The sequence below is a fragment of the Camelus ferus genome, chromosome 8 (assembly GCF_009834535.1).
Source record: "Camelus ferus isolate YT-003-E chromosome 8, BCGSAC_Cfer_1.0, whole genome shotgun sequence".
Taxonomy (NCBI): Eukaryota; Metazoa; Chordata; class Mammalia; order Artiodactyla; family Camelidae; genus Camelus; species Camelus ferus.
The window spans coordinates 33,662,462-33,689,717 of NC_045703.1; the positions used below are offsets into that span (position 1 = coordinate 33,662,462).

Consider the following 27,256-nt stretch of genomic DNA (forward strand, 5'->3'; position numbering starts at 1 on the left):
CTGTAGCCCATCTCTGTCCACTTCATGCCTCCTTCCTCTTCATTCTGCTTTGCAGAGCGACATAAATTTCTGTTTTAATATCCAGAACCCCATTTCCTCCACTCTGACCCAACTCCCACTTCATGAGGTTAAGTAATGGCTTAATTCACCTTAATGGCTACCTCTGCCAAGAAGTTTTCTTGACCTTTGCTTCTGGGTTTGGTACCATCCTTTGTTTTCTTATTTTCTCCTCCTCCCCCCTCCAACTATTAGACTCAGACTTCTTGGTAAATAGCGTGAACGAAAGCACGATGAATGAATGGGGATCAACTCTCCTTATTTCTGTTATTTTGGTGGGAGTAGATGGAATTGAATTATTGGCTAATACCATCGTTAAGAAATCAAGTCATCATTTTTACTGGGAATTAAAAATATCTTCCCCTCCCCATTCTGGCTGAATGCTCTGGTGGAGAATAACTGATTAATTAACTGAATTAATTTTAGTTCATTAGAATATTAAAATTAATCTTGAGGGAACAGTTAGTTCCTTTTACTTTCTAAGCAAAAGACCCCTGAACTTGGTTTTAAATAAGTTCCTTTCTGCTTGCTCTTTAATCAGTTCCCTCCTTTCCTACCATATTTTGATCATGGTTTATAGCTGGGTGTCACCTATCTCTGCCAAAAAACGCAGAGGCAGCCTGGAACAATGGAATAAAAGATTACTCCATGGAGAATCAGAAAATGTGGGTTTGAGTTTGTCATTTTTAGTGTGGTGACTTAGGGCAACAGACTGAATCTTTTCAGCTTCAATCTCCGCTTCTGTAACTTAGGATGATGCCTGTTTCACAGAGTGATAAGGTAAAGCTCAAATAAGATTATATGTGCTGTGAAAGCACTTTGCAAACAGCTAAATGCTAAATAAATATGTCATTACTCTAAGCCGAAAGCATAATATTATTTATAATTTAACTTTTTCCTAGAGATACTTTACTAGGCCAAAAAGGACTAATTTGAATTTTATCTCCTCTGCCAAGTGGCTAGGATAGAAACCAGAAAAATGCCTAAAGAAAGGAGCAAATCAGTGCATTCAGCAGCCCAGATGTAATCCACAACACAGATCCCTGACTCTGTCTAATCGGGAATTTAGGAAGCGACGTCTCCGCCCTGTGGAGCCATCCCTGGACTCAGACGTTTCTCTCTCTGGCCAGACAGTCACCTCAAGGAGGGAACTGTAGGCAACAGTGGGAACTCAGAGCACATCAAATGTCTCTGTGGTGTCTCATATTCTGAAAATACCTTTGCAATCAATTCTATATATTATGCCTCACAAGGACCTAGAGAAGTATGTTAATATTATCCTTGGACCAGAAAAGGAAGACAGCTAGCAATTAAGTGATTTGCCTCAGGTCATAGAGGGAATTAATGTGGATATTAACATTCACAGGGCTTTCTCTCTGTGACAAGGAGAACTCTTTCATTCCTCTGGCTGGGGTTTTCTGTATTATGATCAGACTTACTGATCTTCAAGGCAGGTGACCTTTAGGTACTAATGAGGGTCTAAGGGGGCAAATACACACTTCTTGCTGACTTAGCCATTCCCATATGTCAAAGGAGGTAGGCACAATTTTCAGTGGAAAAAACAACCTAGAGAAAGAAGTTGATCTATAGTTAGGCAGGACATACAAAGAAAAGAAAGGAGGGCAAATCTGTGCTTTTTCTTAAGAGTCTGATGTTCTTTCTAGTAGACTAGTGATTCTCAAAGAGTTGATTTCTTAAGGATGGGAGTTAACTGCATTAAAAACCATCTGTATATAAATAATAAAGCAATTGTGTGGGGTTATTACCACTATTTTACCATTATCTTGACTACTTGTTCCCACTTTTCTACTCAAGAGTATATGGTTAATGAATTATGTGAACTTGAAATTTTAAAATATGGAAGTAAATATGAGCTCCCACAGGTGGGACAAGATACATGACCAAGATGAATTGGTAGAAAGATATGTCTTAGGCATTAATTTCTTTACCAGTTATTTCTAGTTCTTCTTTTAGACAGGTGGTAGGAGGGTACTGCCCCATTCGTTTTTAAGACAAGGATGGCATAGGGCTCACTCTGGCCATTGAAATACAAGCAGAAATGGCACGTATCACTTCTAGGTGAAAGCTTTAAGAGCCAGTGTGAGATGTGTCATAGATCTTTTTCTCTCTGCCACAGCATCTGGTGTCTGACTATGTTCCGGGTACTACCTGGTCTGTTTGCCTGATACTAAACAAGGCCAAATGAAACAGAGAAGCACCAACTCATGGTGAATATGCAGCTTGAGAGAGAGAAGATAAATTTAAATAACCAGTTAGGTTTGTGGGTTGTTTGTCACCAAAGCATAATATATACCGTCCTAACTGATACAGTTTACGTTGTTCAAAGGGAATAGATGCTCTAAAGGGACTAAGATATTAGCAAAGCATATGCAAAGGTACACAGTGAATGGATGTCCACGCACCTAAAAGGAAAAGTAGAATGCAGAGTCTCGAGGGAAGACAGATGGAGTGGTAGAGAAGTGACCTCATCTGGATGTATCAGTCAAATGCCTTCCCAACACAGAAGGTAAAACTGGCATGGTGGTCAGGCCGCTACTGGGAGGCTTTATCCATTTCATATATGTCAAAAATTTTGTTCTGCAGGGAGCTCAGAAATAAGCCCACACACCTACAGTCAATTAGTCTGCAACAAAGGAAGCAAGAATACACAATGGAGAAAAGACAGCCTCTTCAACAAGTGATGCTGGGAAAGCTGGACAGCCACATGTAAACGAAGGAAGTTAGAAAATTCCCTCCCACCGTACAAGAATAAACTCAATATGGCTTAAAGACCTAAATGTAAGACATGAAACCATAAAACTAGAAGAAAACAGAGGCAAAACACTCTTTGGCATAAATTATAGCCGTATCTTCTTGGATCTGTCATCTAAGGCAAAAGAAATAAAAGCAAATTAACAAATGGGACCTAATTAAACTTAAAAGCTTTTACACAGCAAAGGAAAACATCAACAAAACAAAACCATAGCCTACAGAGTGGGAGAAAATATTTGCAAATGATGCAACCAGCAAAGGGTTAATATCCAAAATATAAAATCACAAAATCATACAAACAGCTTATACAACTCAGTATCAGAAAACCAAATAATTGAATCAAAGAATCGGCAGAAGACTTGAATAGACATTTTTCCAAAGAAGACATACAGATGGCTAACAGGCATGTGAAAAGATGCTCAACATTGCTAATCATTAGAGAAATGCAAATCAAAAGTATAATGTATCATGTCACACCTGTCAGAATGGCTATCATCAAAAAGTCTACAAATAACACATGTTGGCAAGGATGTGGAGAAAAGGGAACCCTTTTAGACTATTGATGGGAATGTAAATTGGTGTAGCCACTACAGAAAAGTCTAGAGATTCCTTAAAAAACTAAAAGCAGAACTACCATATGATCCAGCAATTCTACTCCTGGGAATATATCTGAAAAAAATGAAAACATTAATTTAAAAAGGTACATACATCCCAGTATTCATAGCAGCACTATTTACAGTAGTCAAGACATGGAAGCAACCCAAGTGCCCATCAAATAGATGATTGGATTAACTATACAAACACACACACACACACACACACACACACACACACGAATATTACTCAGCCACAAAAAGAATGAAACATTGCCATTTGTAGCAATGTGAATGAATCCAGAGAATATAATGCTTAGTGAAATAAGGTCACACAGAGAAAGACAAGTATTGCACAATATCACTCATATGTGGAATCTAAAATATAATACAAATGAATCTAAATATAAAAAAATACTCAGATATGAAAAGCAAACTTATGGTTACCAAAGATGACAAATTAGGGGTTTGGGATTAAGAAGTACAAACTACTATACATAAAATAGATATGCAACAAGGATTTACTGTATAGCACAGGGAATTATACTCTATATCTTGTAATAACCTATAATGGAATATAATCTGCAAAAATCTGAATCACTATGCTGTATACCTGAAACTAACACAATATTGTAAATCAACTATACTTTAATAAAAAATTTTTGTTCTGATAAAATGGAAGAATCTGACAAAATCTTGACTTATCCAGAAAATAAAGTGATCTTTCAAAAGCAACATCCTGGTTTTTCAAAAGCTGGAGAGGCAGTGAGAAGATATGCAAATTAAATTCGCTCAATAAGGAAGAATTGCTTAATGTTAAGGAAGTAATGGAAAACACGGGAGATTAGATAGCAATGAAAATAGGAAACACTGGACATAAAAATGTACTCCAGCTTTTAGTGAAAATAGAAAAGATTTAAGGAAGTACATTTGTGATAAAATCATAAAATTTAAAAGGGATTGGAAATCTGGCAATATCTAGTATATTGCATCAGAGTAAGGTCACAAGTAATCCTGAGTAGGAACCCTAAGTCCTTGCAGGATACTGTATTGCTCCATTAATTTATTCAACAAATGTTTATTAAGCAACTACTAGGAGATAGGAATTGTGCTAAAACATTGGAGGTCCAAAGAGAATATAGTTCATGCCCTCAAGGAGCTTACAATATAGTGAAGCAAAAAGATAATAAACAAATACGTCCTCAGCTAGTGTTTATTAAATGTTTAGTATTTGTTGGTGATTATGACAGGGACTTTAGATAATTTTCCCTCTAATTTTTACAAGCCTGCTGCATAGGGGTTATTGTCTTTCTTTTAAACAGGAGACACTGAGGCTCAGGGAGATAAAGTAATTTGGTCATACATTCATGCAATAAACAATAACTGACTAACCTGGGGCTTGAAATCAACTTTCTGTGACTTCAGTATCTATGTTCTGCCAACCATATCTTGATGCCTTTCACATTTAACCCTAAAATTATGTGATAGCTTTTTTTACATTTTTGAAATGTTAGTTTTACACATGTGTTTTTGTGTGTATGTGCTTTAAATGGACAATGGATTCCTCCCACAGAGAAAAAACTACCTTTTGATGGGATTACATTTTAGTCTTTTTTTTTTTTTTTTTTGGTTTGACTGGATGATGATTTTAAAAACTGATGGGACACTAAAGATTTATAAGGCATATTTTGAGAATCTTTCTAGTAAGTCACATGCAAAACACTAGGTTGCTTTTCAGGAAAGAGTTTTGAAATCAAATTTAATACAGGAAAAGGGATACTGAGGTAAAATAATAAAATTTTTAAAAAGATAAGCAATGATCAAAATGGCTTTATAAATTTATAGCTGAGGGTAGAAATTTTCTTTTCCAAGCATTTAGTTCTTTTCCTTCAGAACCTGAATTCCAAGAATTAACAGGGAGGTTTCTCACATTTTTTTTTTTCAGAAGTCCTAGTAATGTATACCTATAATTGGAGGAAAATTTGGCGTCTGAGACTGCAGCTCACCATTTACTACAAGCCAAATAACTAAATTGATTTTAGCATTCTGGAAGAAAAATTGCACCTTTGGTGCTGAATTGCTTCCCTATGAGTGTTGAGCCAAATATTAATGCAGATTTGAAAGGAAACAGAAAGCATTCAAACTCTAATGTACCTCGGGCTTATAAATCAGAATTCAGTCACTTTAAATTAAGTTGGATTTCTTGAAGCAAAACTACTCATATTATTTTTGTATTACTGCTCAGACCAACAGTTTATATACCACGTAACAGTGTTCTAAGTTCTTCAGCTACAGCAGAAATGGAAACATCTATGCTGGAGGCCTCTGGGGTAAAGCTCACTCCAGAGAACACAGTGACACCAGAGCGTCAGCCCATTTCTTAGGACGCATAAAGGCATGAGACATTCCACTCAGATTCCATTTTTTTGTGCATCAGGGTAACAATTTACTGCTTATTATCTCTTTGTCATTTTTATTGCTTTATTTAAAAAGTAATACAGTGTTCATTACAGAAAAATTAAGAGTTCCAGGTAAGCAAAAAAAAAAAAAAAAAAAAGAGTCCAATTACTGAACAAAAACTATTGGTAACATCTTGGCTTTTATCTTTCTAAACTCTTTTCTTTATAAAGAAATTAAATTTTATTTGTATAAAAATGCAGTACTAGTTATTTATTCCTTTATTTTTTCACTTAATAACATGGTGAAAGAATATTTACAAATCATTTTACATAGCTATATAGTATTAGTACATGGTTATCCCATATTTTTAAAATTTATTTGGGGGGGAGTAATTAGGTTTATTTATTTATTTTTTGAGGAGGTACTGGGAATTGGACCCAAGTTCTTGTGCATGCTAAGCGTGCACTCTATCACTTGAGCTATACCCTCCCCCTCCCATATTTTTTTATACCCACCACTGTATTTGAATATTTAGATTGTCTCCAATATTTGGTTATTATAGTATCATTCCTTAAAGATATTTGCCATGATCTTTGGAAAAAAATCGAGTATTTATTTTTAAAAAATCATTATTATTTGTTTATTGATCTGACATTTGTTTATTTTTAGCATACGTTAAAAATAACATTTTGAAGGTGGTGACCAAGAAGTTAGTATTGAACTTAGTTCTTGACAGCTCATCCCACCTCCTACCCGTTGCAAGTCTTGGGGCCCAGCCTGGGGGCTGCATGCCCGGGCTTGCTGCTTTCTTCTTCCTTGCTTCCCTTCTTCACGGGACTCAGGTTGAGCTCTTCCCTGGCCCTGCCCAGACACCAGCCCTGTCCCTGGGGATGAGCCCAGTTTATGCAAAGCTGAATGAGAGGTCCAGCTGGGATCCTCTGCCACTCTGCTAGGCCAGCCTTGCTACTGACGGTTTCCAGAGAGTCTGATCAGCACTCAGAGTCATGTCTTGACTGTCTGGAGTCCTCCGGAATCACCTTGGCAGGATTCATGCCATCCTCCGAATTTGACCTTTGGGTTGTGCTTAAATATTTCACACAAACATTCTTTCATCCAAGCATTCTCTCATCCATCACACATTTTAATGAGCCCCTGCTCTTTGGGAGACTGTCTAAGGGTCTGGGGTTATAGCTGTGAATAACAGAATCCTCCACCTTTATAAAAGGGGCCTATGGTTCAGAAGTCCTGAGGAATTCTAAGGAGAGAGCGAGCAAGAGCGAGAGCAAGAGAGAAAGCATGCATTTATTGCATCTGGTTGGAAAATCTCTGAAACTCGTTTTCAATACAGTGGTAGATTATGTTTAGTTTGGAATGAATGTGACGTTAGATATTTTTAATGTCTTTAGCCCTGTGTGCTTTTTTTTCCATGGTTTTCCCTTTTAAACTCATGATAATCTTTGTTAATATAAGCTTAGAAGAAAATAAATCACCTAGGATAGATATTTAAAATAAACTTTTGTTAACATATGTTACAAATATACTACCATACATACGCTCAGCTGGGCCTCCAGGCCTCTACCACCTACTCATCTCCCACCTTTGGAGGAGTGTGTGTTGAACAGCAAAGTGTGGGGCACAGAAGTAAAGAAACAGGGATATATCATCATCATTTACACAAGACTGTAACATCTAATTCACCAAACTCTCAATCTGCGGGTATCTAATTTTAGAATTTGAATTATCAAGCAGGTGAAAACAACTTTTCCCTGTTTCAGTGTCAAGTGTATGCATACAGCATATATTTGGTTATTTATTTACACTGCCCAGACTCACAATTGTAGATTGAAAGAGATCTCAGAAATATTCTAGCACAAGACTTTCATCGTAGAGATAAGAAAACTGAGCCAAGGTAAATGGCTTGAGGTTCCTTCAGTTTGCAGAAGTTTGAATAACCCATAGCTATTAAAAGTGTGTCTAAAAACGGTGAACAGAGCAAGATCTATACCCACGAGAAAAAATTTTCAAGAAGTGTCAAGTAAAGGAAAAGAAAAATTAATTAATAGTTGTTCAATAAAATCAAATCTAAATTCTTTAGCCTGACATTCAAGGCTTACTTTTTGTTTCTAAATAACACAAGTTCTCCTCTCCCGCTAAATCAATTTTTGAGCACAATTAACATTTTTACCCCAAGCATGTAGCTATGTTGTACCATTGGGCCTGCTAATCCATGGCCTTGACCTTCTCCACGCCTAGCTCAGAAAACCAGCCCTCACATTCTCCAGAGAAATGGGTCTTTCCTTAGTTATGGATGCTTACACCCAATTTGTAATAACACATTTACTTGCAAATACAAAATGTTCCTCTTTAAATAACTCTTTGCATTTGTTGGTATTTGGTGTCTTCAAAATGTTTTTGTTTTTGTTTTTGTTTTGTTGCTTCACACAAGATTTTACCACCCTGTGAATGTCGTAGGATGCACCAGGGACAATCTGTTACTGCTCTCTGGATTTCCTTTTCCCAAGCATTACAAAAGGATACCAGCTGCCTCCCTTCTTATCTTTACCAGTGGTCACCAGCACATCCACTCTCTAAGGTGGAGGTCAAAGCTGGCAGTGCCCATAGTAGCTCTCTTTCACTAGAAGGGAATCTGCCACAGAAAGCCTCCTCCCCTGGCTTCAAGTTGCCTCTGGAAGGCTCTCTGAACTCCCTAGCTTTGATTTTTCCAATCACTGTCCCTGCTTTTTCATCCAGCTTTTGCTGTGATTGACTTTGCCAGTGTGGATCTAATACTTTAGACTCCATCCTTCTCCATGGTGACTGTGTTTCTAGGGCTGACCACACCTGACAGCCCCAGCCTGGAGACCCAATGCAGGTCACAACTGCCTCCAACCTAGACGGAAGGAGAAACCTGAAGTGCAGGCAACACCAAGGATGCAGCTTGGGCCAGGCTGAAAGCCCCCAGTGTAGCATCATCAATTTCTTTCATGTCCTTATTCTACAAGAGCTTCAAGTAACATACCCACTTCCTGTGCCCACACATATTTGAGACTAAAAGAAGATGTAGTTTTTTTTTTCCCCTAAATAGTACACTGATATTTAGATTTAGGTAAATGAATTTCTAAAACGTTCCAGCTTATCTTTTTCTACTACTATGGCTCAGCAGTTTGGTAACCAGATCTATTAAAAATCAGCTCCCCCTTCTCCTTTTTTTATTAGCTGATGAAAAATAAACCCTGATAATTGGGGGGTGGGGGTGGGAATAGCACAAAGGATTTAACTTTGTTTTCCTTTCTTGGTATATTTGAGACAATATAATTGAAATGTGCCTCTTCTTTCAGAAGATAAAGGGACCATATTATTAACAATCAACTACTGATTTTCAGATTTTCATTGTTTGTGGTCCTTTGGCAAGTTTCCCTTCAGCAAACTGCTTGATGGTAGTAAGGAAAATGTCCTATAAAAAGAGCAAGTAAGATGCAGTATTTCAAAGCTTGGTCTACAGAGTGATTCTAGCTCTGTGGCAATAAGCACTTTACTGGGGGTGGCTAACTGTACTAGAAATTTCTTAAGAGAGGCAGCCAGGATATAAGTTTGTGTATCTTAGATTGGCATTAAACTCAGTCTGAGGAAAGTAGATAAAATGTAATTGATTTTTCTCTGGAAGATGTGATATTCTACTGAAATATGAAGCATGTAATATGGTCAATAAATTGAATGATTGTATTTTCCTTTTTTAAAATACAAAGCAGTGCTGCAGTTGATATACCTTTAGAAAGAATTAGTATTTTAGCTTTTCTAGCATCACATGTCAAGAGCAATCTAACACTCTCCTCTCAACTGAGAATAGTACATACAATCTGGAAATTCTATGTCTTTCAATAAAAATTCCCTTACTAATGCATACAACTTTAAAAGTGCATCTCTAAAGGTCATTTAAAAGTGTTTCAAGTATTCTGAGAAAATTAGCTATAGAATTTAGGGCAATATATCAAAAATAGTTTTAAACATATAAAACTTGACTTTGGTTCAGCAGAAAAGCATCACTGAATTCCAGAAAACCAGTTTTCTACCATTTCATGAACGTTGTTAAATATTTAGCAAGATCAAAGGCCCTCTCCTTCTGGCATCATCTACCTCAAAGGCGGTTCTTAAGAAACTGACCATTAGGTAGAATAAGGTAGAGCCTTATACCACATATTCCTATTTAAGGCACTAACACAATAAACGGCATAAGCAGGACCCTAAATTGAACTCCTTCTGATTAATCGATTCCCACAGTGCGGAGAGAGTACTTAGTGGATGCCAGGCTGGACTGACGGCACGGCCTCAAATACATCAACTTGATGATTACCTTGGCTGGCCTTTCCTGCTGACTCTTGTCAACACATGATGGCCCACTTGGCATTGTTTGACTCGCTCTAAAATGCAGAAATAGGCAAATTACCCAGATCTCTTTTGAAGTAAAATACATGCAGCATGGAAGCTGACAGGCACCGTTACAAGGAACTAGGAAAAATAGTCCTCGGAGACGGCTCAGAAAAATACCTATAGGAGGCCATTAAAACAACAAAGCTCTGAGGTAAAATTCTACCCAAGAAGCTTTAATCAAAGAACAGCTTGAATCTTATATTCTTGTTCTTTCTTCACCACGATTAATATCATCAGTTCCTTAGGGCACTCAGGAAGAAACAACATTTCAAAAACACTCCCTGGATACACCAAGAAAAAAGTGCCAAATACATATTCTGCACAAGCAAAGAATTGAGTGTAGAGGGAGACGTTGAAAAAAAGATTAAGAGGAAAAGAAAACAGAGGGGCCTTTATAAGTTTTTCAGAGAGAGTCATTCATTAGTAGTAATTCAGGTCAGCCCCAGACAAACTTAGGCAAAATGTTCAATTTCACTCCTTTTTCCAGCTACTATCTCTCACCCCCACGTTAGGTCTTAGTAGAAGAGGGTCTGGTGAGGGGCAGACTACTACAGCATTGAAAGCACCGTGTCTGCAGCCAGGCAGACTGCGGCCTGAAAAACAGATTTTTCCAGTCACTTGCTGTGTCAGTTTGGGGAAGTCACTTAAGCATTCTGGGCCCAGTTCATTCATCTGTCATAGGAGGATGATAATATCCACCTCCCAGGATTATTCTGAGTTCAGTGAGGTATCGAATGAATGCAGAAGACTAGCAAAGACTCAGGGATGTGGTACAGGTTAAATGAATGGCAGTTGTTTTTATTGCTATGAACTGATTTCTACTGGGTGAACATGATGTAAAAGTAACTCATCTCTAAGGCATTCCATTTTAAGAAGGGCTTCTAGAGAACTGAAGAACTCTCAGGAATCAAAGATGTCAGTTTGCTTACAGAATTTCAGGCACCCTGATGGGCTGGTGGGTAAGTTAATGTTTGTCATGGGAGACTTCCTTGTGCCCTTCAAATAAATGGACCGGCAGCTGTGAGCACTGAACCTGGGTAAGAATTGGGTTCAGATGACAGTTCTGCCACTTGCCAAGTGTGTGATCTTGGGCACATCACTACTTAGTCCTTCATGGTGTAGGTTTTCTCTTTGGTAAGATGAGGCTGATGATAAATCACAAGGTCAATACGAGGATTACATGACACAAGGCATGGAAATAGGTGCTGTCAGTGGTCAGTGCTCTAGACCTCTAAATTATTACCATGGTCCACTCTCTGAAGAATGGAACATGCCCTAAGAGTGACAGAGAGGTCTTACCACTGAGAGACACATAATAATCTGACTGGCTAACAATATGCCAGAGAAAGAAAGGGAAAAAAAAAAAAAGAAAGAAAAAGAAAGAGGAGGGGAGGAAGGAAGGAAAGAAGAGGAAAACAAACATTCCTGCACTCATTTGGCTAGCAGAGTTTGAGAACCACCAAAATTATCTAGGGAAACAACTATAGATAAAGCAAGTAAATGGGTGAATCTCAAAGCATTATGTTAACTGAAAGAAGCCAGGCTCACAAGTGTACAGAGGCAGATGAACAGATAACATATTGCAATATATACATATAATGAAATATCATTCAGTCATAAAAAAAGGCTATTCTGACACATGCTACAGCTTTGCTGAACCTAGAGGATGTTACACTGAGTCAAATAAGCCAGACACAAAAGAGCAAATATGATATGGCTCCACTTCTATGAGGTACCTAGACTAGTTAAATTTATAAAGACAGAAAGTGGAATGGTGGTTTCCAGGACTAGGGAGAGGGGAGAATGAGGAGTTAGTGTTTAATGGGTACAGGGTTTCAGTTGGGGAAGATGAGAAAGTTCTGGATGGTGGTGATGGCTGCATAACACTATGAATGTGTTTAATGCCACAGACCTGTACACTTAAAAACAGTTAAAATAGTAAGGTTTATGTCATGTGTGTTTTACCATGGCAAAAAACCAAAAAGAAGCCAGGCACAAATAGCACAGATAATATGACTCAGTTTGTGGAAGCTTCTAGAACAGACAAACCCGATCCAGTGACAGAAAGAGATCAATGGTCCTGAAGGTGCAGGAGATGGCTTCTTGGGGTGAAGGAGATGTCTTGTGTCTTGAATGAGGTAGCGGATATGGGAAATATAAATTTTCTTTTTCTTTCTTTCTTTTTTTATTTTTGAGGGGGAGATATTAAGAATGATTTATTTATATTTAAAGGAGGCACTGGGGATTGAACCCAGGACCTCGTGCATGCTAAGCATGCACTCTACCACTTGAGCTATACCCTCCCCTAGGAAACATACATTTTCAAAACTGTATACCTAATATGGGTTCATTTTATTAGATGTAAACTGTACTTCATTGTGATGGTTAATTTTATGTGTCATCTTGGCTAGGCTACGGTACCTAGTTGTTTGCTCAAATACGTTGTGAAGCTATTTTCAGTTGTGATTAACATTCAGGTCAGTAGACTTTGAGTAAAGCAGATTATCCAATACTGTGGGTGGGCCTCTTGCAATCGTTGAAGGCTTGAAGAGAAAAGACTGAAGTTCCCAGAAAAGGAAGGACTTCTGCCTCCAGTCTGCCTTTTGACTGAAGGCTGCAATATCAGCTCTCGTTGGAATGCCCAGCCTGCTCTGCAGGCTTCAAACGTACCAATCCCCACAACTGTGGGAGCCAATTCCTTAAAATAAAGCTCTCTCTATACACGCATGCCTCCTATCGGTTCTGTTTCTCTGGAGAACCCTGACTAATCCACCCATAAAGCTGATTTAAAAAGAAAAAAAATTACCTAGGATTCTGTGCGTGAAAATAGATTCTTAAACTCCACCCTGGACTTGCTGAATCTGACAGAATCTCTAGGGATAAGACCTGAGCCTCCATGTAATTTTGCTTTGATTTGTTGTTTCTTTTTTTTTTTAAATTGAAGTGTAGTTGATGTACAATATTATATAAGTTACAGGTGTACAATACAGTGATTCACAATTTTTAAGACATACTCCATTTAGTTATAAGATATTTGCTATATTCCCTGTGTTGTACAATATATCCTTGTAGCTTATTGTATTTTAACATTTTTATTGTTTTAATTTTATTTTTGATTTTTTAAATTTATAATGTGTTAGTGTCCGGTGTTCAGCATAGTGATTCAGTTATACACACACACACAGACACACATATTCTTTTTCATTACAGGTTACTGCAAGCTACTGAATATAATATAGCTTATTTTATAATAAGCCTTGTAGCTTATTTGATATCTAATAGTTTGTACCTCTTAATTCCCTACGCGTATGTGGCCCCTCCCCCTTCTCTCTCCCCCCCTGGCAGCCAACCACTAGTTTGCTCTCAGTATCTGTGAGTCTGCTTTGTTGTTGTTGTTGTTATGTTCTCAATTTTATTGTATTTGAGCCTATGTTGTTTTGAAAAGCTCTTCCAGGTGATTCTGATACAAACCCCTGGTTGAGCGCTGGAAATACTTGTCAATCACATCTTCATATAGCTAAATAACATTTAAAGACTTTTTAAACACATTAAATTTTATGTGCATGCCTTTTTATCCCATCTTTCTTAGTATTTTATATGAATAGTAAAACATTTTTAAAAGGAGGCAATATTGTAACTCTCTTTACCCCCCAAAATGGAGTAGAGGAACATAGTGCAACTATATGAATACTTTGAATTTTGGTCATCACTTATCTAATCAGTGGTGATCAAGTGTTTATAATACGTCAGGCACTATTCAAAGGACTGCAGATATATGTAGAGATGAACAAGCCAGACCAGATCCCTGCCTGCACAGAGCTTACACTCTAGTAAGAGGGACCTTAAAGAGAAGCCGATTATGCCTAGGCCCTGTTTACAGGTTTTCCTGAAAAAACAAAAACTGCTCCATAGGCAACATACGAGACTTAACAGGAGATTAAAAAACAGCAAGAAACAAACCTGTAGATCACAACTTGTATTTTTATCATACAGTTTAACTGGGAGTAACGAACTAAGACTTTAGCAGCACCCTGGAGTGATTAATACCACTGCTGAGAGTAGAAAGCACAGGAAAATAGAGTGAGCAATTAGCTCCAGCCCAATGTGAGTATCATGAGTGAATCCGGGCTCTTTGTGGCTCCCCAGCATTGCTCTTTCAGCCCTTGGTTGCTACAAATGTTAGGTAGTCACGTTATGTTCTGCAGTGAAGGAAAATTGCTGCTAAGGCCTTGTCATTGCAGAAAAGGCTGCTGAGAAATTCTTTTTGTCTGAAATGAGCAAGGCCGACTCCAGGAAAAGGAAAAGCCAAGTTTCTGGCTTGATTCTTTGTCCATTCATCATACATTTATTAAACTGAGATTGTAATAGTATGTACCACATAGATTTTGCAAGGGCAAATGAGAATATAAATCCCTTAGCACAATGTCTGGTCATAGCAAGCTCTTGGTAAATGTTAGCTATCATCGTTGGTATATTGGTCTCATTACTGGCCAGGCACTCCTCCAGGAGCTGGGGATGCAGACAATTGCGACAATTCCCCCTGCAACAAGAATCTTAATGTCTGTGAGGGGAGAGGGACATCACACACGTGAAGCGTTCTAATTGCTATTGTGAGGATCAGCAGTGTCCCTGAAAAGGAGGTCTCTGGTGGGGAGGGAAGGGAGGAAGGAGAGTCAGGTGAGCCTCGCAGGAGGACGTTTTGCCAGTGTTGGCTTTTGATGTAATTGCAATTGTGTGAAGGCAGTTTCAGGAAAAAATATTTTCTGCCACCTGTGTAAAAAGTGGTTGTGATAACATTGATTACCAAAGATTTTGTGTGAAACTCAAGCCAAGAGGGTCATTTTCACTGATGCTATTAAAGGCTCATAGTATTAGGTTTGATGTCTGGGCTGTGATAGAATTAAAGCTGGGTGTAAAATGTGGTATTTTGAGACAGAGAAGAGAGTCAGACAAGTTTGGGCTGCAAAGAACATCTAGAAATCACATAGTCCACACTCTCATTCTACTGATGAAAAATCGAGGTGCACATAAGGTTCAGTGTCAATGGAACAAGGTATACAGGTAAAGATCCACACCTGTTTTCTCTGTGCTATCCAATACGGTAGCCACTAGTCATATATGGCTATTTAAATTTAAAATGATCATGATTTCTTAATCCTCTACTAGTATTTTGCCCCTCCCTCCTTCCCTCTTCCCATTGGCAACCACTATGTCTGTTTTGTTATATAGTCATTCCTTTTATTTTTTAGATTCCACAAAAAAGTGATAGCAGAGTATTTGTCTTTCTCTGACTTATTTCACTAAGCATAATATTCTCTAGGTCCATCCACATTGTCACAAATGGTACAATTTCATTCTTTTGTGGCTGAGTAATATTCCATTGTGTGTATGTGTGTGTGTATCACATCTTTATCATTCATCTGTTGATGTACATTTAGGTTGCTTCCATATCTTGACTATTGTAAATAGCATTGCTATGAACATTGGCATGCATGTATCTTTTCAAGTTAGTGATTTTATTTTCTTTGGATATATACCCAGCAGTGGAATTGCTGGATCATATGAGAGATACAAACTACTATGTATAAAATAAATAAGCAACAAGGATATATGTACAGCACAGGAAAATATAGTCACTATTTTGTAATAACTTTAAATGGTTAATAGTCTATAAAAATATTGGATCACTATGTTATACACCTGAAACTAATACTGTTGTAAATGAATGACACTTCAATAAAAATATGATAAAATAATCATGATCATTTAAAATTAAGAATTCATTTTCTCAGAAGAACTGGGGACATTTCAAGTCCTCAGTGTGACCAGTAGCTACCGTGTCACACTGTATAGATTTTCATCATCCTAAAGCATTTCGTTGGACAGCCCTGTGTTGGTTTTATGCAGAGAGAGAGGAAAGTAACTTGTAGTCACTATTAAAAGCATATCACAATGAATAGATAGCTTATTTCACATTATGACCAAATTTTCCAAATGTACTTCTAAAATTACCTATGTAGTTTGTAGCCTATGGAAAAATCTACCTCAGCATACAAACGTTTCACAGGAAAAATTGGATTGGTATCATCATAGAATGCATAGCTTTACAGATGCATTAAAGTTGCATGCATAATTTTGGAAATGGGGTGGAAACCACCTTAACGTTCCAATTGTCATACATTTCAGAAGCAATCTAATGCAAATATCTACTACATAGATTATCAAAAAGTAGAAGGAGGTAAGGCAATATAAGTAGACCATACTTGAGGAGAGAATCCCTAAAATAGGAAACAAAGTAGCAAATATGTTTTGTTTTTAGAATATTGCAAAAGTAAACTTTAAAATTTAGTGACTTTTCCTATACATGTAGGAAGTAAAAAAGTGTAAAGCATTCTCCTTCTTTTGACAATTTTTCAAATATAAAATATGTACAATCAGCTCTTAAAAGATGTGTTTTAAAAGAGTATGTCGTATGGAGGGAAAATGGTCTTAAACTTCCTAGGGACCACAGGTTTTGTATAATGATTAGAAACTGGGGGTGGGGTGGGGAATAATTTGAAATTTAAAAGAGAATTTTTGAAAGTCAGGAATCTGACTTTTTAAAGACTTGAATATTCTATTTTAAGATTCGCTCTACAGCTGCCAACTATCTTTATCTAATTCAATTTCTTTTCATATACGTACATATATATATAATGAACTCTGTGTAAGTGAAATCCATGTGTAAGTAAAATTTCATATATAAGCGAAATTCATGTATTTCACTTCTGCAAAACTGCTTACTCTTTGCCATGTTTCTCTCTATGTTTCTTTTACTGACTAGTACAGCTCCCTACCAGTGCTCCCCATCAGCTTTGGCTCTAATCCTGTGGGCATCCAATATCCCAGTGTGCCCTTTCACTGATGCCAAGGGTGTGACTGCAGTGTGCCTTCCATTTGGAAATTCCTCTCCCATTACCATGTAGCGTGTTTTTCCCTTCAGCTTAATTTTTCTATATTTTAATTTATAAATATTTTGGATCTTTATCTTATTTGCACCCTACACTTTAAATTTCCATTTGCATACTAATGATTGACTTTTTTCAGTAATTCTCATAGTTTATCTCCCCTTGTAAAGGTTGTCAAACACCTGTCCACTGGTGCCAAAAGAGAAAATGAGAAAAATAAGGACCATGAAATGACCACATACATGCATAGTATGGTGTAGACAGCTGATTTGTAACCAGTACACATGCTTGATTTTCTGAATTCCCAGGAAAACTTCGCAAAAATGCTCTTCATTTTATCACTTATTCCTACAATAAAATAAAATTTATTGGCAAATGTGACCTTTGTTTTCACACACCTAACACATCGGTTTTTGATACCAATGTATATACAGTGTACTGTTAAGTTTGCCGCATCTTCTTATGCTGTGTAAATGCTGGAAATGAGTAAAGATCACCCTCTTGTTCTCATAGCAGCCAGCTAGCAGGGTAGTTAGAAACACAGCTATTTAAAATTCAGCCAAATACCAGCAGGGCAGGCATTTTCCAATAATGTGCTAGTGGTCACAAACAGAGCATTTTCCGTGTTGTCCACCTATAATATAAGAGCAACAGGAAGCAGAGAGGTTTCCAGGGCCTGAAGCAATAGAGATGGCTGGCCTGATTTAAACAAAAGTTTTGGCCAGATCCTAGGAGAAATGGTGGATTTGTAAATAGTTTCAGGGGCAGTAAATATTAAATAGAGCCTGCACCAAAGTATGTGTGTGTGCCTGCTGTGGATCAAGGCTGGGTGTGGTGGTTCTGGAAGACAGGCTAACTGCTGGACCTTTGGGCCCTTGTCCCATTCGCCACCTGTGGCCCAGGCTCCCTCTCAGGCCAGTCTGAATTTGGAGGACTGGACTTTGGACTTTCTTCTGTAAGATTTTCAGGGCTAGGTAGACTGTACCTTAGGTGACACTCTCACTGTTCTCTTACCCACATTATGCCTTTGTCAGCCTAACCTCCAACCAGCCCTCTAATTTCATGTCTCTCCCCTGAGCCCTTTCATTGCACTTGATCCCCTGTGGGCCTCATCCTCCTCTACACTCCCACATTTCTTCCCTGCGTTTCTCAGCCCCTTCTCCAGCTTCCTCTAGCCTTGGCATCCAGACCTGCTCCTTCTGGACTGTTCTTCCCATACGGACTCCATCATTTCCTATTCTGTCTTCTGCCCATCAGGGCATGACAATGAGCCTGGTCTCCACTGCCCCATCTCTTCCTCCGTCTTACTCCCTCGAAGTCAGCTTCTCTGAACCTCCCCAAGCTCTGAGCCTACGGGCTGCAGGTTCTACCTTGGGGTTCTAGATGTGGAGGGAACTTGAGAGCGTCTCCAGCCCTCAGATGACCCTGCTGTTCATCCGAGGGCACTGAGGCAAAGGGAAGGGATGAGGCTGTTTGCAGAGGATAGTCCTTGCTCCTCTGTCCTATCGTGTGTCTGCGTATGTGTAACCACAGCTGCATTTTAACTAGATTTTTGTCCATGTGGTAGTGTTTTTTTGTTTATCCCAAGAAAATGATTCCAGAGGTAGAAATTTCAGGCTGAGAAGAGGGGAGTGGGTATCTTAATAGGCCACCAGAAAAGATATTTTAGAGCATTTAGGTCAGTTAACACTTATTGAGTGCTTGTGGTGTATTGGACACTGTTTTAAGCACCAAAGATACAAGATAAACAAAGTACTTGGAGGAGCTCAATTCTAATGGGATCAAGAGTTACATACATAGATAGTTATACACACTGTGATGAATGCAGCATTGGAGATCATGCAGGACATTTCAGTGGCACAGAGGAAATGACTCTACTTGGCCTAGGGTGAGATGCTCAGGGAGGTGATCATGAGATGAACCTCAAGGATGCAAAGGAATCCATGAAGTTGAAGGAAGCACAGAGAGAGGACAGGCCAGGCAGGGGAAATAAGACCAAGATGTGAGACATACCATGCAGAGGAGAGAAATTTAAAACAATTCAAGTTTGAAGATGCAGTGAGTCAAGAAACTGTCACACCTTGAAGCTGGGGGCTGGGCAGAGACCTGCACATGCTGGGTTGACGTGCACCACTGACCGGGAATAGCAGCCATCTACTGTGTGCCAGGCACTGTGAGAGGAAATTTACGCGTAGGACTGCGTGGAACCATCACAACCCCATGAGGCTAGTATTATTATTACTATCTGCTTACAGGCAAAGGACCCGAGGCCAGGAGAGGTTAAATAACTTGCCCAAGGTGCATTGCTGGCCTGAGTCCAAGGTCTGACCCAAGGGGGACAAACACTGTATCACTTAGCCATCTCTTTCCCTTTCAAGTATAGGGCTGTATGGTTGGAACTCAGTTTGGGAGGCCCAGAAGTAGGAGGCAGGTCCAGGAGGGAGTCGTTCCCAGGTAGGCAGAGTCTGTTGCTTACAGCTGCATGGAGGGCAGGATTTGCGAAGAAGAAGGTCTTTGCTGCAGCTCTGATCCTAGCTCAGTGGTCCTCGGCCCTGGCTGCACAGTGGACTCAAAGAAATACCTGCCTGGGCCTTACCACAGAGATCCTCATTTAACTGGGGACTGAGCATTAGTTTTGAGGGCTCCTCAGGTGATTGTACTAGACGGCCAGGTTGTGGGAAACCACTGCTTCTACACAGGGTCTGCCCGGGCCCGGGGTACGTCCCCCTGCATTATATGTCTTGTACACATTTCCCTTTCTCCCGATTCTCTGTCCATCTTTCTTTTCCTCTAGCAGTCCAAATTTTTGTGCCGGCTCAGATGCCCTTTAAGCCCACATCACAGTCACAGCTTATCACCCTGACAGCTGTGCTTACACTCCAGGTGAGTTATCCAGGTGCAAAGGCACCAGAGACACAAGGGCTGGGTAGGGTGAGAAAGTTCAGAAACCCTTTGGGGGAGGGATCACGTCTGTGTGTGACTCCAGTGACAGACTAGCCTTCTGTGTAAGTGACTGGGGAATCAGGGTGGGAGGGCTGGGAGAGGCAAGACCTAACCTGGGGAAGGGGAAAGACCAGGGACCAGGCTGTCTTTCTTGAGAGCCCCTGCAGGAACTTCTCATTCCTCCTATGCAGTGGCTGCAAATGTGCCCCGCACCCCTCCTTTCCTTCCATTATTCACAGGACTACAGATTTCTAGATTAGATTGTGAATCTGATGCTAACCAGAGAGAAAACCTATGCATTCATTTTATTTTTTTCCCCAGATGTCATAAAAGTTAAGCCAGATGAGAAAATAAATGGGTGAGCTGGGGTCAGAGGCAGGGAAAAACACAGAAATGGTTAGGACGCTAAGGGCAGAAAGAAGCAGCAGGGTGCTGTTAATGAGGCAATGAACACCAATAATCCACAGAGCCTGAGCTGTCCCGACTTGGCAGATGCAGCAAACCCAGCCTGCTCTCACCTCCTGTTGTTTGCTTTCTTTCTCTTTTCTGTTCTTCCTTCCCTTACCTTCCTTTCCTTTCCTTTTCTTCTTTATATTTTTTTATTGAACATGCTAAGCAATCTGCACATCTGCCTTCCTTTCAGACACTTGCCTTGGTCCTGCTCTTCCCCTTCCTGGAACAATCTTCCCCAGATCTCCCAGGGATTCACTGCTTTATCTTCTCCATGTCTTTATTCAAACGCCTCTTTCTCCATGAAGACTTCCCTGGACACCTTATTTATTACTGGAGCCAAGACTGTATCCCCCTTTTCTGCTTCGTTTTTCTCCATATCACTCTTTATACCAGAGGTCAGAGGTATTTTTTCTTTGCTTAATTTCTAGCGTCTAGAATAGAGACTGACACACAGTAGGTACTCAGTGCAGACTGGTTGAATGAATGAATGAATCCTGCCTTGTGTTATGACTGTCAGAGTAGCGGTCTGCGTAGCTCATCAGACTATAAACCTCTAAGGACAGGAACTGTGCATTATCCCCCTCAAGTCTCTCATGATATCTCCTACACAAAAGTTCACACGTGTTGATATAATGAATTGGGCGTTAATTTGAAATCCTTCAGCTTCTGAAGGAGCCAGTCTGTTTGTTTGGCTACTGTGATGCGCTATCCTTATTTTATGGTTTTGGCACTGACTCACTTGAGAATACAATGCAAGGAATTTATGGCAATTTAAAAGCTTTGTTTAGTTCAAGAGGAGGTCAATGTAGACAATTCCTCATTTTATTTGCATAATCCAAGTGCTTAAAATCAGTCTGGACAGCTTCAGGGAGTAAGGCATGGGGGCATTTTTTATATTGAGTTCTACATCTTTCTTCAGTTTAGTGCTTTTAATTATAAAAGTTATGAAAATGATATTTATGGAGTGCCAAAAGTCCTGGTGTTTTTATAAAGAATTACTTTTGGAGAGAACATCATTCTTCAATATTTTGCCTTCTTAATCTTATTCACTCGGAGAAGATAATGTATTCTGCTGAGGAACTATCACCCAGGTATTCTTTCTCCTCAATAGGTATGCGAATGTGAGAATATAATATGTCGTAGCAATCCCATTTCAATGACTTTTTGGATAACGGCAGTATCCAAAGTAGAAACCTGAGAATGATCTCTTCTCGAGCAGGGTGTCTGGAAAAGATATTTTCTCCCTTAATGAAATCAATTCCCATTTCTCCCTCTCTTCTCAAATATCCCATTTCCAGTTTCAACGTGCAAAAGTAATAGTGTGCTGGCTTTAACTCTTGGATTGTCATTGCATATGAGAAAGCCACTTATTTTTGTTAAAGTGATAAGAGAAATACACACCTATGGGTGTTACAGAGACAAGATCCTCTGTAGTTCTAGATTAAAAATGTTTAGTGTCTCCTTGCTGGGGAGCTAACACCTGGGTTTTCGATCTGGTGTTACTTCATAAGTTATCTGCTAAATTGTTACAGTAAACAAATATTAAGCTGGTCATACAAAACAGTGGCAGGAAATGATAAGACTTTTTCCAGGTGACCATTCAAAATCCCCGAGTTCTGTCTCTCCTGGGGTCCGAGTGGATGCCCAAAGGGAAGGAGAAGTGTGAGGCACGTCCCTTGGTCCCAGCTGCTACTGAGGCAGGCACTGTTGGCACGTCACTCTGACTCTGCTCCTCTGCTTGACTTCTTCCTTTGTCTGCCTTTATATTCGAGTCTTTTATTCCTATTTCATCTCCCCTACGTTTTCCATTTCCTGCTGCTAATGTCCCCCTTTGGCATCCAACACTGTGTCCTACTGGTGGTACTGACTAAAAAGAGAGTTGGATCTCTGAAAGAATAGGCATTTTTAGACTTCCTTACTAGCCCCAAATAGTAAGGACAGAGCACAGATGCACTTAGCTACCATTTATTCAGTTTTGCCTACGGGCCAGATACTGTGCTGGAGGCTCTAAAAACTTTAGATCTAATCTTAAAAATAGCACTAGCACTTTAGAAATGAGAATATGGAGGCTCTGAGAGCTGAGAACCTTGCCTAAAGTCACAACACTAGGAAGTGGCAGTAGGAGAAAAAACATCCACATCTGAGGTCTAACCCCATTTTTTTGGTCCACATGGATACCTTTATTCATTCATTTGAAAAGGACTTATTGAGCCCCTGTTACAATGCAGAGTAGATTCTAGGTACTGGGGACAGGACGGAGTCACTGACTTCATGAAGTGAGAGGTATTTTGGTTTCGGCTACTGAATTGATCTTAAAAAAAAATAGTCTCTTCACAAATTCACTTTTCAGATTTCCTTTCTTCTCCAGAAAAGGTGACTTGTATAGTATTCAGCACAGTTAGAAGCAAGGTATTTGAGTTAATAAGATCTTGTCTGTAATGGCGGTTAGAGTCACCGCTGCTTAAAATGATGGAGTTTGGGGGAGGGCAGAAGGTCTTGACATTAGGAGAGGTCCGGTCAAACGTAAAAGCAGAAGCCAGAGTTAGGAGGAGCTGGGCTGGAGTGAGCAGGAAGCCACTTAGAAACACCTTACATGTACTTCAGCTTCTTTTTTAGCAGCCGTCCAGGTTAGGGGGTCAAATGGCTGAAATACCTCCCTTCCCCATCCTTTGGGACAAGCCCATCTGTGTGGCTCTTCAGGGAGCAGCCAGAGTAGGAGCTTAAGGGAAACGGCTCTGCAGCTCCACCCTTGGGCTGAAGAGCCAGGCCGGGTGTACCACGGAGATGGCGGGGGTTGGGGGGGGCGCTCTGTCGGGAGCAGCACACGTGGGTCCCAAACGAGCATCTCTGCACTGCTGCCTGGTCTTCTCCCCACTGTTCTTTCAGAAGCACTTTTGTCTTTGCCGCAGTTTCCAACTATCGCTGAGCTTTGGTGTTGAACAGTGAGACCATCTGGGATGCATTAATATAACCACTAAATCTTAGCTACTCTCAGGCAAATGTGGGTGATTGGAGCAGGTTGGAAAAGCAGTCGGAAAAGTCCACAACGAACTCAGAATTTAAAAACTCATCCCAATAGCATGGGGGACAAAGGGGGAAACATGGGCGAGAAAGGCAGAGTAGGCCTCTGTAGACAACTTCATCTTCTGGGTAATTCCACACAAGTAATGCCATTTATCTTTGAGTCTGCTCTATGTGGGCAAATACAAAAGGTGCCTAATAAACTGAAGTTGAATTCAGAATCAAAAAATACAGCAAGCCTCCTATCCTAAAGATTCCCACGCTACTGTTTGTTTAATATGACTTGGATTCCCAATTCCATGCTAGGCTTTGGCTTGTGGAACTCGGAGCTTTTGCAGATTCTGTATGCAGCTCTTTTAACTGCCATTTATGCATCATCTTCAACTTGTGAGGCAACATGCAGTATTAGTAAGAACACTGCTGGGAGTCCAGAGACCAACTGGGTTTTGATTACACTGACATTAAGTGGTAGTGACAGAATTAGAATCCACATTCGCTTCTAAAAGCCCCAAAATGTCCCAGTGGCTCATTGATGCATTCACTGAACAGCTACCAAGTGTCGGGTATCTGACATGTGAACGTGGAAATCATTTCACCTTTCTGGATTTTCATTTGTGTTTTAGTAAAATGTGGGAATAGACAAGACAAAGAGTTTTCCAAGTGACTGATACAAACGACTGGTTATGCTAGAGATGACTCAAAGTTACACACAGACATGGCCTTAAATAACGCTTAACTACCTGGGGAAAGACTTATTTCCTTCTAATTTCTTTTTTAATCCTCCTATTTATTCAAGTCTCAGTTCAGTGCTACAATGTCTTTAATATATCTCTCAATTTCAGATATGCACCACAAGAAAAATTGACTATGAGTTTCAAAGAATTTTGGCCATATTAGGCTAGAATTTAATAACATTACTTTGTTTTGTCTGTATTTTATATGGTTAATTTATGGAATGTGTAGGGATTTTCCATTTAAAATAATGATGTAAAATTCCTTTTATAATAAATACATTTAATATAAAAATTTTATTTAGATGATGTATTAAATGTAAAAGTGATGGGTGGATCTGGCTGAAATGAAGGTGATGTGTGACTGGCTAGAATTTGAGGCACATTAGATATTTGAGATGAACTGGAAAACCTCTAAGGTCTTCCCATGCTCACTTGTTATAGTGTGCTAAGATTCGTTTGAAAAAAATAATGAAGATTTAAAAGGCATTGGACATTGCTGACTTTATTCTCTCACCGTGGCTGAGTACCTTACGCAGGGCACTAGCATCACTTTCAGATCTGCTGCTCCAAGGGCACAGGGATAGAGGAGCCTCGAGGGGGCTGCTCTGGGTTTGAGCCACCAGGGAGAAGTATGACACGTGAAAAATGGCAAGTTCGCTATTTTCCAAATGGGAAGCAGATGAGAGTTTTGGAACCAGGCAGCTCTTTGCAGTTACTAGCTGTGTGATTTTCGAGTGAGTTATTTAATGTCTCTGTTTCAATTTCCTTATATGCAAAATGGAGAAAAACACCCACAAGGTTATTATAATGATTAAATAAGACAGGATGAGCAAATTAAGTAATAGATGGTAGCTATTATTTTTGTTCATATGAGGACCAAAATGGGATTTTGAAAATACAAACTATATATGAGTCTAATGTTGAGGGACAAGGAATTGGGCACCCGGCTTCACTACCTCATTAAAAGGTTCTCATTGACTTGACCACCGGAAACCTGCATCTCTTCCTGCCTCCTCAACCTCAGTGAATCCCCATTTAACCAACAACCACGGACAGAAACCTGGGATCATTCCTAATTGCTTCCCTTTTCTCCTTTTTCACTCAAGGATCAAAATGTACTCACAGCACTGCCATGGATGGCTAAAAACAGCCCAGTGTATTAACTGAACATTTTTATCATGTAAATATAGATACTAAACTTGTTCTGCAGCATATCAGTAAATCAGGGATGAAGTTATTTTTCAGATCTCAAAATTCCATGTAATATTTATAGCCTCTGAATATATTTAAAGCTAAGCATACCAGGGATAAAAAAAGTTCCAAAGTTCCGTAAGGGGAGAAATAAATATGCTAAATGTGTGCAGTATATCTGTCCTGCGAGGCCCAAGCAAGCTTCACGCAGGGCTGAGAGTTCGTGAGTGAGCCGCATTTCCCTGGTTGTTCTTTTTAACTATAAAGGAAGGTGATAAATTATAAATGTGCCTGAGCCACCCAAGTCTGACAGTTTTAATTTTCATTTTAACAATATGTACAATACCAAACGCATGAAACTCGGTTGGAATATGTCAAGGCAGTGGAGGATATTTGGAAGGTGAGGCTGAGAAGGTGAGTTTGACCTTCCCGTCCGTTCGCTCCCATCCCATAGTCACTGGTGAGGGACGGACAGTGTTCTCAGCGCCTTGTCACTCTGCCACCTCCGTGCTCTGAGTCAGTGGTTCATCTGCTGCTTTGTACACAGGCTTGCCATGCTAATGACTGCCGGAATATTCAGTTGGCTCTTGGATCCTCACGTTATCTGAATAAAAAGACTACTTCCCTGCTTCATTTGTTATCCCACTTTTTCCCTCCATTTCCTACCATCAGTTGTCTGTAATATGCATGATAGTTCCTGATTTCCACACTGTCTCTTCTTTCTCTCTCGCAAAACGATGCCCTGCCCTTTAATGTTCTTGTACTGCCTTCTTTTCTCCTTCCTTCTCTTTCTTCTTTTCTTTCTTTTCCTTTTTTCTTTTCTTCCTTTCTCTTGCTTAAGTTCTCCAACATGGAACATCACAGTCTGGTTATTTCAAAGGTGATAATGTCCCACCTTTGTACGGAATCCTCAGAAGAGGACGTGAGGAACACACCACTTGTAGACACTACAACTGCAGTTAGGACTTAAAAAAGCCAAGACAGTCTCGGGTTGGGAAACCAATGAAAGGAATTAGTAAAATGGGGTAACATCAGGAGAGGAATGCATGCATGCCATCAACCTTCTTTCTCCTTCTTATTCCTTAGAAACCCATTCCATGTGGATGCTCTGAATGTGGTCATGAGTCAGGCACATGTGTCATGGGAGATGAGGCTGGTGGGCAGGGAGGAGGGCGCAGTGACTGAGAGGGGGTGAGGGTGATGCAAAGCTTGTGAGCCAAACAGAACTTAAATATGGCAATTTTTGAAAAATGTTTGTCAAGGTGAATAATTATATCATTAAGAAGTATGGTAATCTTTTTGCCCTTATAGGTAAAAATCACAGTATAGTAAATGCCATTATAGGAAAGTGTTCTGTTTAATAAAACTATCTCAAAGTTTCAAAAGAGGGACTAAAATAACATCATTTAATTGGTCCAGTCATAAACTCTATGTGAGGCACAATCTTGTGTCAGGCTTTCCTATACATCTATCTGTTTATGCGGGATGAGGAGGGGGAATGGACCAGGGCTGCAAAGAATGGTATCGTTTCCTTTGGACTATTTTTAGGTAAAACTTATTCTCCCACCTCCCTATTTCAAATCTGGGATGTATCACGCCTCCTGAAATTACATGTAAACAAGTGCAACATACATAGAAATGTTCATTTTTATCATTTACTCAAAGGTAGTCTTGAATGAATTAAAGCACTGTTCAAAATCTTGATGATTCTGCACCA

General features: G+C 39.5%; 1 protein-coding gene and 1 long non-coding RNA gene across 4 annotated transcripts in view; one reads left to right on the forward strand and one right to left on the reverse strand.

The window, feature by feature from the left end:
- The window catches only part of HS3ST5 (heparan sulfate-glucosamine 3-sulfotransferase 5), a 245,329-nt gene that overhangs the window by 54,182 nt on the left and 163,891 nt on the right, over window positions 1-27,256 (reverse strand). The gene's annotated exons all lie outside the window — the stretch shown is intronic.
- On the forward strand, window positions 11,531-26,764 carry LOC116665348. Its single transcript, XR_004321923.1, has 3 exons — window positions 11,531-11,542; window positions 23,226-23,228; window positions 26,687-26,764. It is a non-coding gene; the product is annotated as an uncharacterized LOC116665348 (long non-coding RNA).